The sequence below is a fragment of the Marmota marmota genome, unplaced genomic scaffold (genome assembly GCF_001458135.2).
Source record: "Marmota marmota marmota unplaced genomic scaffold, marMar, whole genome shotgun sequence".
Lineage (NCBI taxonomy): Eukaryota > Metazoa > Chordata > Mammalia > Rodentia > Sciuridae > Marmota > Marmota marmota.
The window spans coordinates 12,628,820-12,641,708 of NW_025999982.1; the positions used below are offsets into that span (position 1 = coordinate 12,628,820).

Sequence of the window (12,889 nt, forward strand, 5' to 3'; positions counted from 1 at the left end):
AAATCCAGAATTCCACAATATATGACGAATCTAATGCAAGAAAGAATATCACTTTTTTAAGCCTAATTTTTTTTCTAATTTTTCTTAAAGATTTTTTAAAAGAATATGATATTAGAAAATATCTAAGAGGTCAAATTCTGGAGATGTTACCAGACAACTTACAGGAAAAGAAACATTACCTGTTGAAATCTGGGCCAAAAAAAAAAGACATCACCAGTCCAGGATTGGGCAAAAATAGGTAGAAAACTAAGGACTTCCACGAACAGTCCAAAAGAAATAAGACAATGTGGGGAGAAAAAAAAAAAAAAAAAGGCCTGCATTTCTCAAGGACTTCAGAATACGTTCCCCTGTTGTCCCAACACAAAGCTGACAGTGACATCTAGCAGAAAACATTAAACTCAATATTACATATTAACTCCAGTCTCCAAAACAGTTATGATTTAAGTTGACTCACTCATACCACATTTGATATACATGCTATTCTGTAGAATTATCCTATGACCAAAACTTCACTGAGACATTGCTGGAGCAATCTGCCCCTTTTACATTTAAAATCAAGTCACCCTGCTTCAACCCTCTGTGAAGAGGAGATATTTCATAAAGTAAACTGGTATTAAGACCACAGCTCTGAGCTGGGGATGTGGCTCAATGATAGAGTGCTTGCCTAGCATGCAAGGAAGCCCTGGTGTTGTATCCCCAGCACCACAAAACACACACACAGCTTTCTTCAGTTGTCTCCGTACTGTGAATGCTTCACATGAAGGGTATTTATTGGTAAGAGGTAAAGGATCCCAGTCCTAGTTTATAATAACCATGATCATCCTTTTACAGTCAAGTTATTTAATTTTTAAATCAAACAGGTGAATAACATTTCTCTTGACATGATGAGCTGATAGCGCATTAGACTTTTTTAAATAATTATTTCCCATACCCATATATTTTGTTTGATGATTTAGATAATTAACTTCTTTAGACATTAACTTCTTTTCACATCAAAGTCCTATCATTTCAATGCTTTATTTCCTTTCTTCCAGACATTAAAAAAGTCTGTTAAAAGCAGAAGCACTCAAGTCAATTTTCTCTAATAAATACAGTTAACATGGAACTGAAAACCTACTGTAATCTTCTCAATGGGTTAATGTCCTGCAGTGTTTCAGCTTTCAATTGAAATGCAGCTGTTTGCCATATTTTACAAAATGAATTCAGATGTGCAGATTGGGATCAAGATTATTTCAACATGCCACAGCTTAAACGTGAACCTAAGAAGAAGTTCATTTCTGATTAATACTATGTAAACCTGATCACTAACCAACAGCCAATACTATGTCACACCTGTAAAATCCCATTTCAAAGGAAAAAAAACAGCATTTTTTAATTTACAGCAATGGAATTTAGGATATACTTCTTTCCACAGAAAATACCGCCGCCACCTTCCCCCCCAAAAAAAATTGTTACTTGTTATAAACACAAAAAAATGAATCAAACAAAATGCAAGAAACATGACACTGGGTTTCCATTTAGAGATCATATTTTGAAGAGCTACCATGAGAAACATCTTTAAGCTTAGAAGACATCAAAGAGTTAAGAATCTCATTATTACTAGTTTCTACACCCTCAAAGCAAAAGCAAAATCTAGACTGTGAAATCTAGCAATCAACCCATTAATTAGTGGAATTTATCAGATAATAAAAATGGAATTTTTCATCATTTCCTCAGTTATATCACTGCTAAGAAAAATTAATTCAAACCTATACACTAATTTTGTAAACTTATCCAGTCTCAATTCTAATCATCCAGTCTGAAAATCTCACATAATAAAATAAACTTTCACAATTAGAATATTTTCATAAAACCCCAAAGGTAGGAAACAATTATGGTTACAGCAACACTATTATACACGGCACATCAATTCTGTTTTGTTTTGTTTTTTTTAAACTCAAGTTATAGCATAATCTAAATTTCTACAAATGTGAAAAATAATACCAAATGGTCAATTACTGAGAATGAAATTTTTAAAAATGTACAAAGTATCACAAAACTTCCATATCTAGTATTCAGGATAACACAATGCTGGTTCCTATGTATTAATATATGCATTGGACTGGGGATATAGCTCAGTTGATAGAGTGCTTGCCTTGCATACACAAGGCCCTGGGTTCAATCCGCAGCACCACAAAAACACACATACACACACACACAAACCACTTCAAGGGGCTTTTGGAAGGTTTTTTAAAGCCTGTGTTTTAAATGTGTTTAAAATCAGTTCCATCTGTCCCCCACCCCCATCAGGTTCCATTCTACAGCAGTCAAATTAAATATCTGGTGTCTCCCAAACCATCCCATGTTCTTTTGAAACCTTATCCGTATGGTTCTTCTGCTCATGACATCTTCTGAAACAATGCCTCTCTATCTATGGAAATCTGGTGGTCTACAAGAGATTGACATAAGCTCAGTATCTCTAAGAAAACTTCTCAGATACACAAATATAATGCACTCTACCTTCTCTAATATTTAATTATTTCAGTTTAATAATCATATTAACTTAATATTATTTTAGTTTAATACCCTCTTCTACTGACAGAAGATAGCATCTCCCAATTCATAGACATAAAAAACCATCATTTAGTAATTCCCTCACTCTCCTCATCCAAGGCACTATATCCTTCCTCCCTCTCTTCCTCCTCTTAGAATAAAGGCACAGGCAGCCTTTCTTTAAAGCCAACATCATCTGTGCTTTGGATGATAATTCATAACTACTTATTGGACACCTACTACAGACCTAAAACTGTTCCATGAGCTAAGGATATAGCAGTCACTAAACCAAAAAGAAAAACATTATAATGCAGGGAATAAGCACAAAAACAAATAAAATTTGAGGAAGCAGCAAATGCTATGATAATAAATTAAACAAGGTGATTTCAACTAGGAGGTGACATTTAATATAAGATCTAAATGAAGTCTCTGAGGCAATGCTCAAGAAATTCCACGCAAAAAGAATAGCAAACTACCAAAATATTAGGGCCAATGAGTAAAGTGAAGTGAGCAAAGAGGATATGCAATTGAAAATAAGATCTGAGAATTACAAAGAGGTTACATTTTGGAAATCCTTATAGGCCACAGGAGGTTAAATTATACTTAAGTGTAATATGAAGCTACCAAAAAGTTGTGAAAAGCAAAGTTACTTGAAATGTTTTAGGTTCTAAAAGATAAATCTAGCTGCTATGAGAATATACTATAAAAAAGAAAGGTATAATCAAGAACACTCAGGAACTTATTAAAGTTGTACACACAAGAGATAATAGGGGCTTTAATTAACAAATGGAGATGGCAATATATGATCAGATTTCTGGAATGCAGAATTTGGGAAGCACAGCTAACCTTCTAATGGATTAGACATGGGATGTAAGAGAAGAGCAATTATGGATGATTCTGAGAGTTGGGACTCTAACAACTACTTAAATGGTGGTACCATTTACCAAAGGTTGAGGAGGAAAAATTAAGGAGTTAATTCAGACATATTAAATTTGAGGCAATTATCCAACATTCAAACAGAAGTGTTGTAATACAGAAAATCAGAAGTCATGGGGACAGAGCTTCTGTTGAGAAGGATTAATCAATATAGAATCTTGTATAAGGACAAACTAATCTCTCAAACTCTGTCAGAAAAATAATTTCTGTCTCACAGGGGTGTTATGAAGAAAACAGTGGACACCTAATGGGGACTCAAAACAGAAATTTAATTGAAAATAGTATCAAACATTTTGTAAACTATTGAAAGCCTACCCCTTCTAGAAGAAACAAATTGAGTACTTAAAAATCTTAGCTACATGAGCAAGGGTTTTTTGTTTTGTTTTGTTTTGTTTTTTTAACTTTGACAGACACAGTAGACCTGTGACAGACTGCTCAAAGACATAAGTTTTTTCAGACTTTTCTTTAATCTCATATTAACCTGTTTCTATTCCATGTGCTTTCACATCCAGTATTCTTATAGAAGAAAAATAAATTTTATTCTTTGCAAAAGTTATCCTAAAGTGCACTGCAAATGTGCCTACCAGATCGTCCTAAAACACACCTCATATAAACCCTGACAAATGACACATAACAAACTTATTTTTCCAACATTAAAACACTGCTGTTCTTACAAACTGAGTGACTTTAATGGTTAACTTTTCAGATATGTAGGAAACTTGGGAATCAATTATCCTCCTAATAGTAATAGGTTAAGTCTATTTCACAAAGATGTTTTAAAAAGAAAAGAGGCCTCTTAAACATCAAGAGTCTCTTATTTAGAAGTAATAAACCTTATGAGAATCTATTATTAGACAAACAATTCAAAAAAAATCTGATGCAGTTAAAAACATAATTTAAGTGACTAAAAAGAACAAGGGACTTTGGGTGTAGGTATTTAAAAAATAGATGAACTTGGAGTTATATAAAACTTTCATATGTATTAGCTCACATTTTTTCATAGTCACCTACAAGGTAAGTATTTTCCCTCTAACACTTAAGAACAAAAACACCAAACAAAGGTCACAATCTTTTAAAAATCAGTCTTTGTGTATTGGGGATATAGCTCAGTGGTAAAGCAACTACTTAACACACACAGGCCTTGGGTTCCATCCCCAATTTTAACTCAAAAATTAAAATTAGGCTTTGATCCCAAATAACTGATAACCTAAAATATTCCACTCATGTAGACAGTATTTTAATAAAAATTCACCAATCTCTCCCATTTTAGTATCTAGTTTTTTTCTTTTTAAAAGATGCCTATCTCGGGCTGGGGATGTGGCTCAAGCGGTAGCGCGCTCGCCTGGCATGCGTGCGGCCCGGGTTCGATCCTAAGCACCACATACAAACAAAGATGTTGTGTCTGCCGAAAACTAAAAAATAAATATTAAAAAAATAAATAAAATTCTCTCTCTCTCTCTCTCTTTAAAAAAAAATCATAAAAAAAGATGCCTATTTCAGGATAAAGGGATGGAGGGGAAGAGAAGGGGGCATGGGGGTAGGAAAGATGGTGGAATGAGATGGATATCATTACCCTAAGTACATGTATGAAGACAAGAATGGTGTGACTCTACTTTGTGTACAACCAGAGACATGAAAAATTGTGCTGTATATGTGTAATATGAATTGAAATGTATTCTGCTGTCACACATAACAAATTAGAAGAAAAAAAAAGTTTTTACCCCAACATGTTGGAAAAATATGTAAATATAAAATAATATATTTAAGAGACTTTTAAAAATGAGATGCCTATTTCCTTTTAATACCCTAATAATTTGAAATTATTAAAATGTTATGTACATAGCAGTCATGAACTTATGGTATGATTTAATTATCTTAGAGACTGGTGATTTTAAATGTGAAGTTCAGTTAAAAGAAAATCTCAGAAACAGAAGGATAAATTTAACAGACAAAAACATAGCTATACTAATTGGTAGGAACTGGACCAAAGACATATGAACAAGTTTCAGACTACAGTTTGAAAATCACTAATTTCATCCAAATCCCTCGTTTTTCAGGTGAGGAAACAGCAATCCAGAGGATTTTTTTTTTTTTTTTTTTGTTACACATGACAGTAGAATGTATTTCAGCAAAATATCCATACATAAAGTATAACTTATAATATTAGGTTTCCACTCTTGTGGTCATACATAATATGGAGTTATCATGGTCATGTACACAAACACAAGGCTAGGAAAGTTATGACTAATTTATTCTACTGTCCTTCCTATTCCCCTTCCTATTCCCCTCCCTCTGTTACCCCCATCCAGTCCAATCTATTTCTATTATTCCCCTTCCCAAGCTCCCCTGCTTTGGGTTAGCATCCACAAATCAGTGAGAACCTGAGGCCTGTGGTTTTGGGGATTGGCTTATTTCACTTAGCATGATATTCTCCAGTTCCACCAATTTACTGGCAAATACAATAATTTCATTCTTCTTTAAAGCTGAGTAATATACACTACATTTTCTTTATTCATTCATCTATTGAAGGACACCTAGGTTGGCTCCATAGTTTAGTTATTGTGAGTTGAGCTTCTATAAATATTGATGTGGCTGCATCACTGTAGTATGCTGTTTTTAAGTCCTTTAGATATTGATAACCACTGAGTCAAACAGCGGTTCCACTCCAAGTTTTCTAAGGAATTTTCATACTGCTTTCCATGGTGGTTGCAACAATTTGCAGTCCCACCAACAATGTATGAGAGTACCTTTCCTCTCCACATCCTCACCAACATTTATTGTTACTTGTATGTTTTTTTAATTTGTTGATATACCTTTATTTTTTATTTATTTTTATGTGGTGCTGAGGATCGAACCCAGTGCCTCACACATGCTAGGCAAGCGCTCTGTCACTGAGCCACAACTCCTGCCCGTTACTTTTATTCTTGATGATTGCCATTCTGATTGAAGTTTCTTGAACTGCCCAAGGATACACCACTATTTAGCAATACAAGTCAGGACTAAAACTAAGGTCCCGCTGACTTGTAGTCCAGAGTTCTTTCTACCATCCAACAAGAAACATAAAAATTAAAAAAAAAAAAAGTTTATCACAACTCACAAGACTGCCACAATTTGTCATAGGAAATTTTGTTGTGAAATATCTACCTAAATAGAACCACAATGCAGCAGTAAAGAGGAGGGTTATGGGGTTCAAACACAGGCTCTATCCATTACCATCTGACTTTGGGCAAGTCATGTCACCTCTCTGCCTCAGTTCCCTCATATCTAAAAAAGTTGTTTAAGGACTAGGGTTGTGGCTCAGCAGTAGAGCACTCGCCTTGCACATACGGGGCCCTAGGTTCAATCCTCAGCACCACATAAAAATAAATAAATAAAATAAAGGTATTGTGTACAACTGCAACTAAAAAATAAATATATTTTTAAAAAAGAAGATATATGAATAAAGTTAAAATATATAGGATTCAGTCAGAAACAGCTACACCATTTAAAATAGCAAAGTACAAGTCAAGATAGTTTAAATAATTTACATTTGTTAATACTTTAGTTTATTATGCAAATATTGAAGAACTTATTTCTATATACTGTCCTCTGAATTCAATGAATACAGCACTTTTTCAGTAATGATCACATACCATATGCCAAATAACATGATTTTTAATGTTGATTATCTTTATTTAACCTTAAACATTCAATAACTATCAGCCAAATATTATTATGGCCAGTACTAGAGTGCAAAAACACCTGACAAGGGCTGGGGTTGTGGCTCAGCAGTAAAGTGCTTGCCTAGCACATGCGAGGTCCTGGGTTTGATCCTCAGCACCACATAAAAATAAACAAAATAAAGGTATTGTGTACATCTAAAATATATATATATATACTTAAAAAAAAAAAAAAAAAAAAAAACCTGACAAACCCGTTCCAGAAAGAAAGAGCATCATTGGTATCATTAGATAAAACTTACCTGCCTGGATAAATAAATACAGGGAAAGTGTTTTCAGCAAACTCCATGGAACACATCAAGTGCCCAAGAAAAAGGTTGGTTCTCTCTTAGCAATATTAGTAGAGTTGCTAATACTGTGTACAGAGTTGTAACCAGCTCAATAAAGCACCACTGCAGTGACTCAACAGTCTGGGGGGAAAAAAGTTTGCAGTAATAGTGCCATTTTATATACTACTTATGCTCTTACACAAAATATACAATTTTTACAGATTTAGAGTCAGTCTTTATGGCGAGGGGTACTAGGTTGACAAGATGAAATAAAATAAACATAAAAATGTCAATAAAATAAGACTACAATTTATAAATGTGTGTGTGTATGTATGTGTGTGTGTGTGTGTGTACCAGGAATTGAACCCAGGGGCACTTAAACACTGCACCACATCCCCAGTCCTTTTTAAATTTTATTTAGAGACAGGGTCTCACTAAGTTGCTTAGGGCCTTCCTAAATTTCTGAGGCTGGCTTTGAACTTGGGATCCTCCTGCCTCAGTCTCTCAAGACACTGGGATTACACGTGTCACCACGCTCAGCTAAATATAAATCTTATTGGATGCTCACCAACAATCTTTTGGGGAGAATGGAAAGAAGTACTAATTTCATTTTACTGAAGAGGCAACTGAGGCTCAGTGAAATATCTCAACTAAAGTGGCAAAGAGAATATGGTAGAAAGGACAAAAGCTAGTTTTTTTGTTTTTTTTTTTAATTCATTTTAAGTGTTCTTTCCATCAATCCACAGTGCATCTCAGAATACTAGTGTTTCTTCAAGATCAAACTTAAGGCTATAATTGCTAATATTTATAAAATTGCATCTCATTTATCTCTTATAAGTCAGGAAGTGGGTGCTATTACTATCTTCATTTTATAAATAAAAAAAAACTGAGGCTTTTTAGAAAAATTAAATAACTTGCCCCAAATCACATCATTATTAAGTAATTGAACAAAGACTCAAACTAGGTGTGCCTGACTCTCAATAAAATACTTTATCCACTACAGTACAAATTCAATTAATACAACAATGCATTTGTCTGAATTATTTCTCATTATTTATGTAAACAACTCTAAGCAAATTCTTTAACATTCTAAAACACAGCAAGCAGATTTCGGATTTCACTATTCAACCTCACCATAAAATAAAACAGATGTTATTTCAATACAAATACTCAATCTTCTGATTTGACTGAGAGAGACTTTCTTTGTAGTCCCCTACAACAACAGATCCCCCCACTCCAAGAAACAAAAATCAACCTACTTAAGATTTCTATCCAAAACAAAATCTTAAAATTACCAGTGCCTTAAATGGACAAGTAACTTGCTGGCCTTATTCCAAGTATCTCATCTATTACTTAAAAACAAAAGCAGTAACTGTCACTGTTTTAGAAGTAGTAATATTTCTGAAATGGCAGTATGGTTAATTTCTCTAAAATGATATATTATGGATTTCAACATGCCTGAAAATATGGTGACCATATTATTATTTAGTCCCAAATTAGACATTTTTTTACTATTTTTTTAGTTGTAGATAGACACAATACCTTTATTTTGTTTATTTTTATGTGGTCCCGGGGATGAACCCAGTGCCTCATGCATGCTAGGCAGGAGCTCTACTACTAAACCACAACCCCCGCCCCAAATGAGACATTTTTGATAATCGAAAAGGTTCTATTAATAACTATACTAGAACAAACATGGCTTCACAGAAGCATTAAAGTATAGGGCCACCCTACATAAGAACCCATTTTGATTAGTATGTTATGAACTATTCTCTGCACATGACTTAATTCATGAGTTTTAAGTTATTGTTCCAGATCTACCAACTATCTTCAGCCTTGAGAAAAAAGGCGTCATTGTACAGGCATCAGGCCAGAGTTAAGGTTGCTATCTGTAGTTTTTGTTTTGTTTTTTGGGTTTTTTTAAGTTTTATTTTCAGGGGTTGGGGGTAGCTCAGTGGTAGGTAGAGCGCATGCTTAGCATTTGGGAGTCCCAGATTCTATTCCAGCGCAACCAAAAAAAATTTTAAATGTTTTATTTTTATATTTTATACGCTGAAAAACACATATTTCAAAGAATCTTTGAAAGATATATCAACAAATTTCACGTAACTAAGTTTTGAACACAAATAATAAAAGTACTTCTCAAATGTCCCAATTTGCAAATGATAATGGAAAATTTTCCATTTTCAAACTACTATAATTTATCAAACTGCTTTATTACACAAAAGGTTAAAAACACCAAAAAAAAAAAAATCTTTCAAATGGAAAAAGCTTTAAAGAAAATAACCAAAATTATAAAAGATGATGAAAACCCATGATCACAATATAGTATAACAATGATTCTAGTTAGCATTGTTAGGCCTCTCCAACTAAATCCTGCAGTCGTTTTACAAGCTAGGAGTCCAAAGAATCCTTTGCTTTAGTTGTCAAAGATAAATATGTACTAACAGACCAATGATTTGAACTATAGTATTTGAGTTAAAAGCATTATTTGAATATATGTATGATGATACTTAAGAAAATAAATGTTACAAGACCTGGCTTTTCCGATTTAAAACTCAACCAAAACAAAAATTAGAAGGGCTGTCAAAATTTTAGACCTTCACTATCACAAGCAGTATCCAGTAGTCACATATAGCTATTTAAATTGGAATTAATTTATTAATAAATAAAATTAAAAATTAAGTTCCTCTAAAATAAATAAATTTTTAAATGTAGAAAAAATAATTTTAAATCTTAAAAAGAAAAAAAAAGTTCCTCAGTGGCACTTTCCACACTTCAAGTGCTCAGTGTCAACTGGTGCCTAGTAGCTATCATAATGAGACCACAAAGATTAAATAACATTGCACAGTATTTCCGTTATGGCAGAAAGTTCTATTGGGCAGTGTGCCTTTAGACTTATAACACTTTGCTTGAATATCCTGAGACAAGAAACCTGCAACTGCACACAAAAAAAGTGCATTCTGGTTTTGCAGAATACTATCAAATAATTGTTCCTCACAGCAGGTCAAACTCAGCCTATTTGGAACATTCCAGAAATTCCACCAGTTCCTTCTTCAAGTACATCTTTGCAGAGGTCTTCTCCTCCCAGATAAATATATTCTCAACTTCTTTAGAATAACGTAAAGTTTCTATCTCCCAAGATATGCTAATTTATTCACGTGTAGAATAATAGCACTGTGTCCAGGATGCTCTTTTAGGTACTATACCATAACTTCAGTCTCATTTATCAGCCAAGTGTCCTGATATTTAACTGAGAAAATAAGAATCAGTCTTTCTGAACTATTAAAACATGGAGATCAAAAGCATCATAGCTGTCATACTGAGCAGTGCCAAACACTGTTCTAGAAACCTCACGATTTTAAACTAAGCTATTACAATCCCCATTTTACAGACCCCGAAACCGAGGCAAAGACAGGCTACATAATTTCCCCGGTGGTCACAGATGTGGGCTCGTTTCATCTAGAACGGTAGAGCTTTTCCTTTCTGGGCGCTACACGAGGAGTAAAGCTCTCCGAAGTCTTCCTCCACCAGGCCATGCTGCGACCTCTTCCTCCAGAGCCCCGCTCCCCCAGCACTCCCTAAAAGACCCGCGAGGGCGCCTCTTAGCGTAGAGCCCAGCACCGACGCGCCTCGCCGGCCCAGCTCTGCGAGCCCCACGCCCACCGGCCAACGGGGAGGAGTCAGGAGTCAACCCCACAACCGCAGGGAACCCAGGCGCCGCGCTGGGCCGGCGCCGCACACAGCCGCTCGCTTGGCAGCCCTCGGGCGGACACGCCAATTGCTCGCCGGCAGCCCGGGGGCAGGGCAGGGCAGGCACGCGAGCGCGAAACGCCGGGCTCCGCGCTCTGCGCCCCTCGCGTCCCCTGACCTCTTCCCCGCTCCCCACCGCTCCCCACACCCCCTACAACCTCTGCTTTAAGGACACTTGTAGGCACGGCTGCGCGTCCCGCGTGGAGAATGTAGGGGTAGAGATGGCGCGGTTTCTGCTGCTGAGGCCTGGGACACGATTGAAAAGGAACGGAGTAGGGGGACAGAGAGTGTAGAAAGGGAAAAGGTGACTGGGCTGTGGGGGGGCGGGGCAAGATGGCGGGAGCTCCACTCGGCGGGGCGGGGGTGGGCGAGACTGCGTTGGTAGCGATACCTACGCCCCCACTCCTGGCGGCGCGGGCGCATGCGCACTGAGCCAGGTGACGCGCGGCCTCCGTCCTGAGCAAGCTACTTCCGCCAGGCTCCCGGGGGCAGGTCGCTGTTGGCCTGAGAGCCCGAAGTGTGCAATCCCAAGCCACGCTATGGGCCTCGGGTCGCGAGTGGTTTGGAACTGAGATGGGAGCCAAAAGGTGTACGCTGCCTTAGGAGTGGGCCTGGCGTGGGAGAGCCAGCGTTCCTGAAGGATTCCGTCACCTACATCAGGAGTTTGTTTTCCACTCTAGAACCCAAAGGGGCCAACACAGTGCTCTCTTCAAGAATTGTGGGAATGGTGGGAACATGAGGTTAAGAGAATAATTCTGTAAAATGGGCCCACTGTGCTGATCCCCACATGTTTTCTTTTCTAAGAAGCAATTTAGGTCTTGGTAGCAGGAATCAGGATTTGGAGAAGGGGTCTTCCCATTGCCCCAGCTTCTTGGAAGGCCCCAAAACTCAATAACAGTCTTCTCTCCCGATTTTTGGTTAGAGATGAAAATCTTTTTAAGATTTTCACTCTTTGGAACATTTAGATTCTTATTTAGATTTTTAATATTTTCAGCTTCTTAGGAAAGAAAACCGATTATCCACGCTCACATCCATTCCTACATGTCACATATTATGAAATATTTAATAGAAATTCAACTGTTAACCTTTACCAGGTCTTTGCAAGCATTACTGCTTCATTTATCTTCTTGCCTATGAATACTACGTTCTGAAATAATCCCTTTCTCCTATTTGCTTATGCTGTTTAAAATAGTGATTTATTTGGTTATTTCCTTTATGAATTATAGTTGGATTATCTATGCATTTTGCGTTTGGTTCCTTTCAATCGCTCGAGCACTTTGATATTTGCCAAATCCTTAAAACTTGGGAAAAACAAATAAATATTTTCAGGTTATGAAAGTTCAGAAAAGTGTAAATCCAGAATCAGTTCCTGCTAGGCAGTGCAGTACAATGGAAAGCAACAGAATTGTCCTAACTTCTTAAAAAGGAAGACTAATTTATATAAAATAGTCGAAATGATGTTTAATACATTGCCAAGAAAATAGTCAAGAGAAAAATTATATTGAAAGAAATATAACTCCAAGCAGATTATCTTAATTAAAATTATGTTCAGTTAATATTGCTGTACATAGTAACTGGTGCATGGGAGTTTTACCAGCATCATGGAAATCAGATTTGACTTAGCTTATCAGACTAGAATACATATCTTACTGTCGGGCTACTGATTTTTTACTCCCCTGT

The 12,889-nt window shown here is 36.3% G+C and overlaps 1 protein-coding gene across 1 annotated transcript in view; it reads right to left on the reverse strand.

The window, feature by feature from the left end:
• Positions 1 to 11,613, reverse strand: part of Supt3h (SPT3 homolog, SAGA and STAGA complex component) — a 460,033-nt gene extending 448,420 nt beyond the window's left edge. Inside the window, exon 1 of the mRNA XM_048805405.1 lies at positions 11,368 to 11,613. The gene's annotated coding sequence lies outside the window, so the exon portion shown is untranslated. The remainder of the gene's footprint in view (positions 1 to 11,367) is intronic.
• Between the last annotated feature and the right edge of the window lie 1,276 nt (positions 11,614 to 12,889).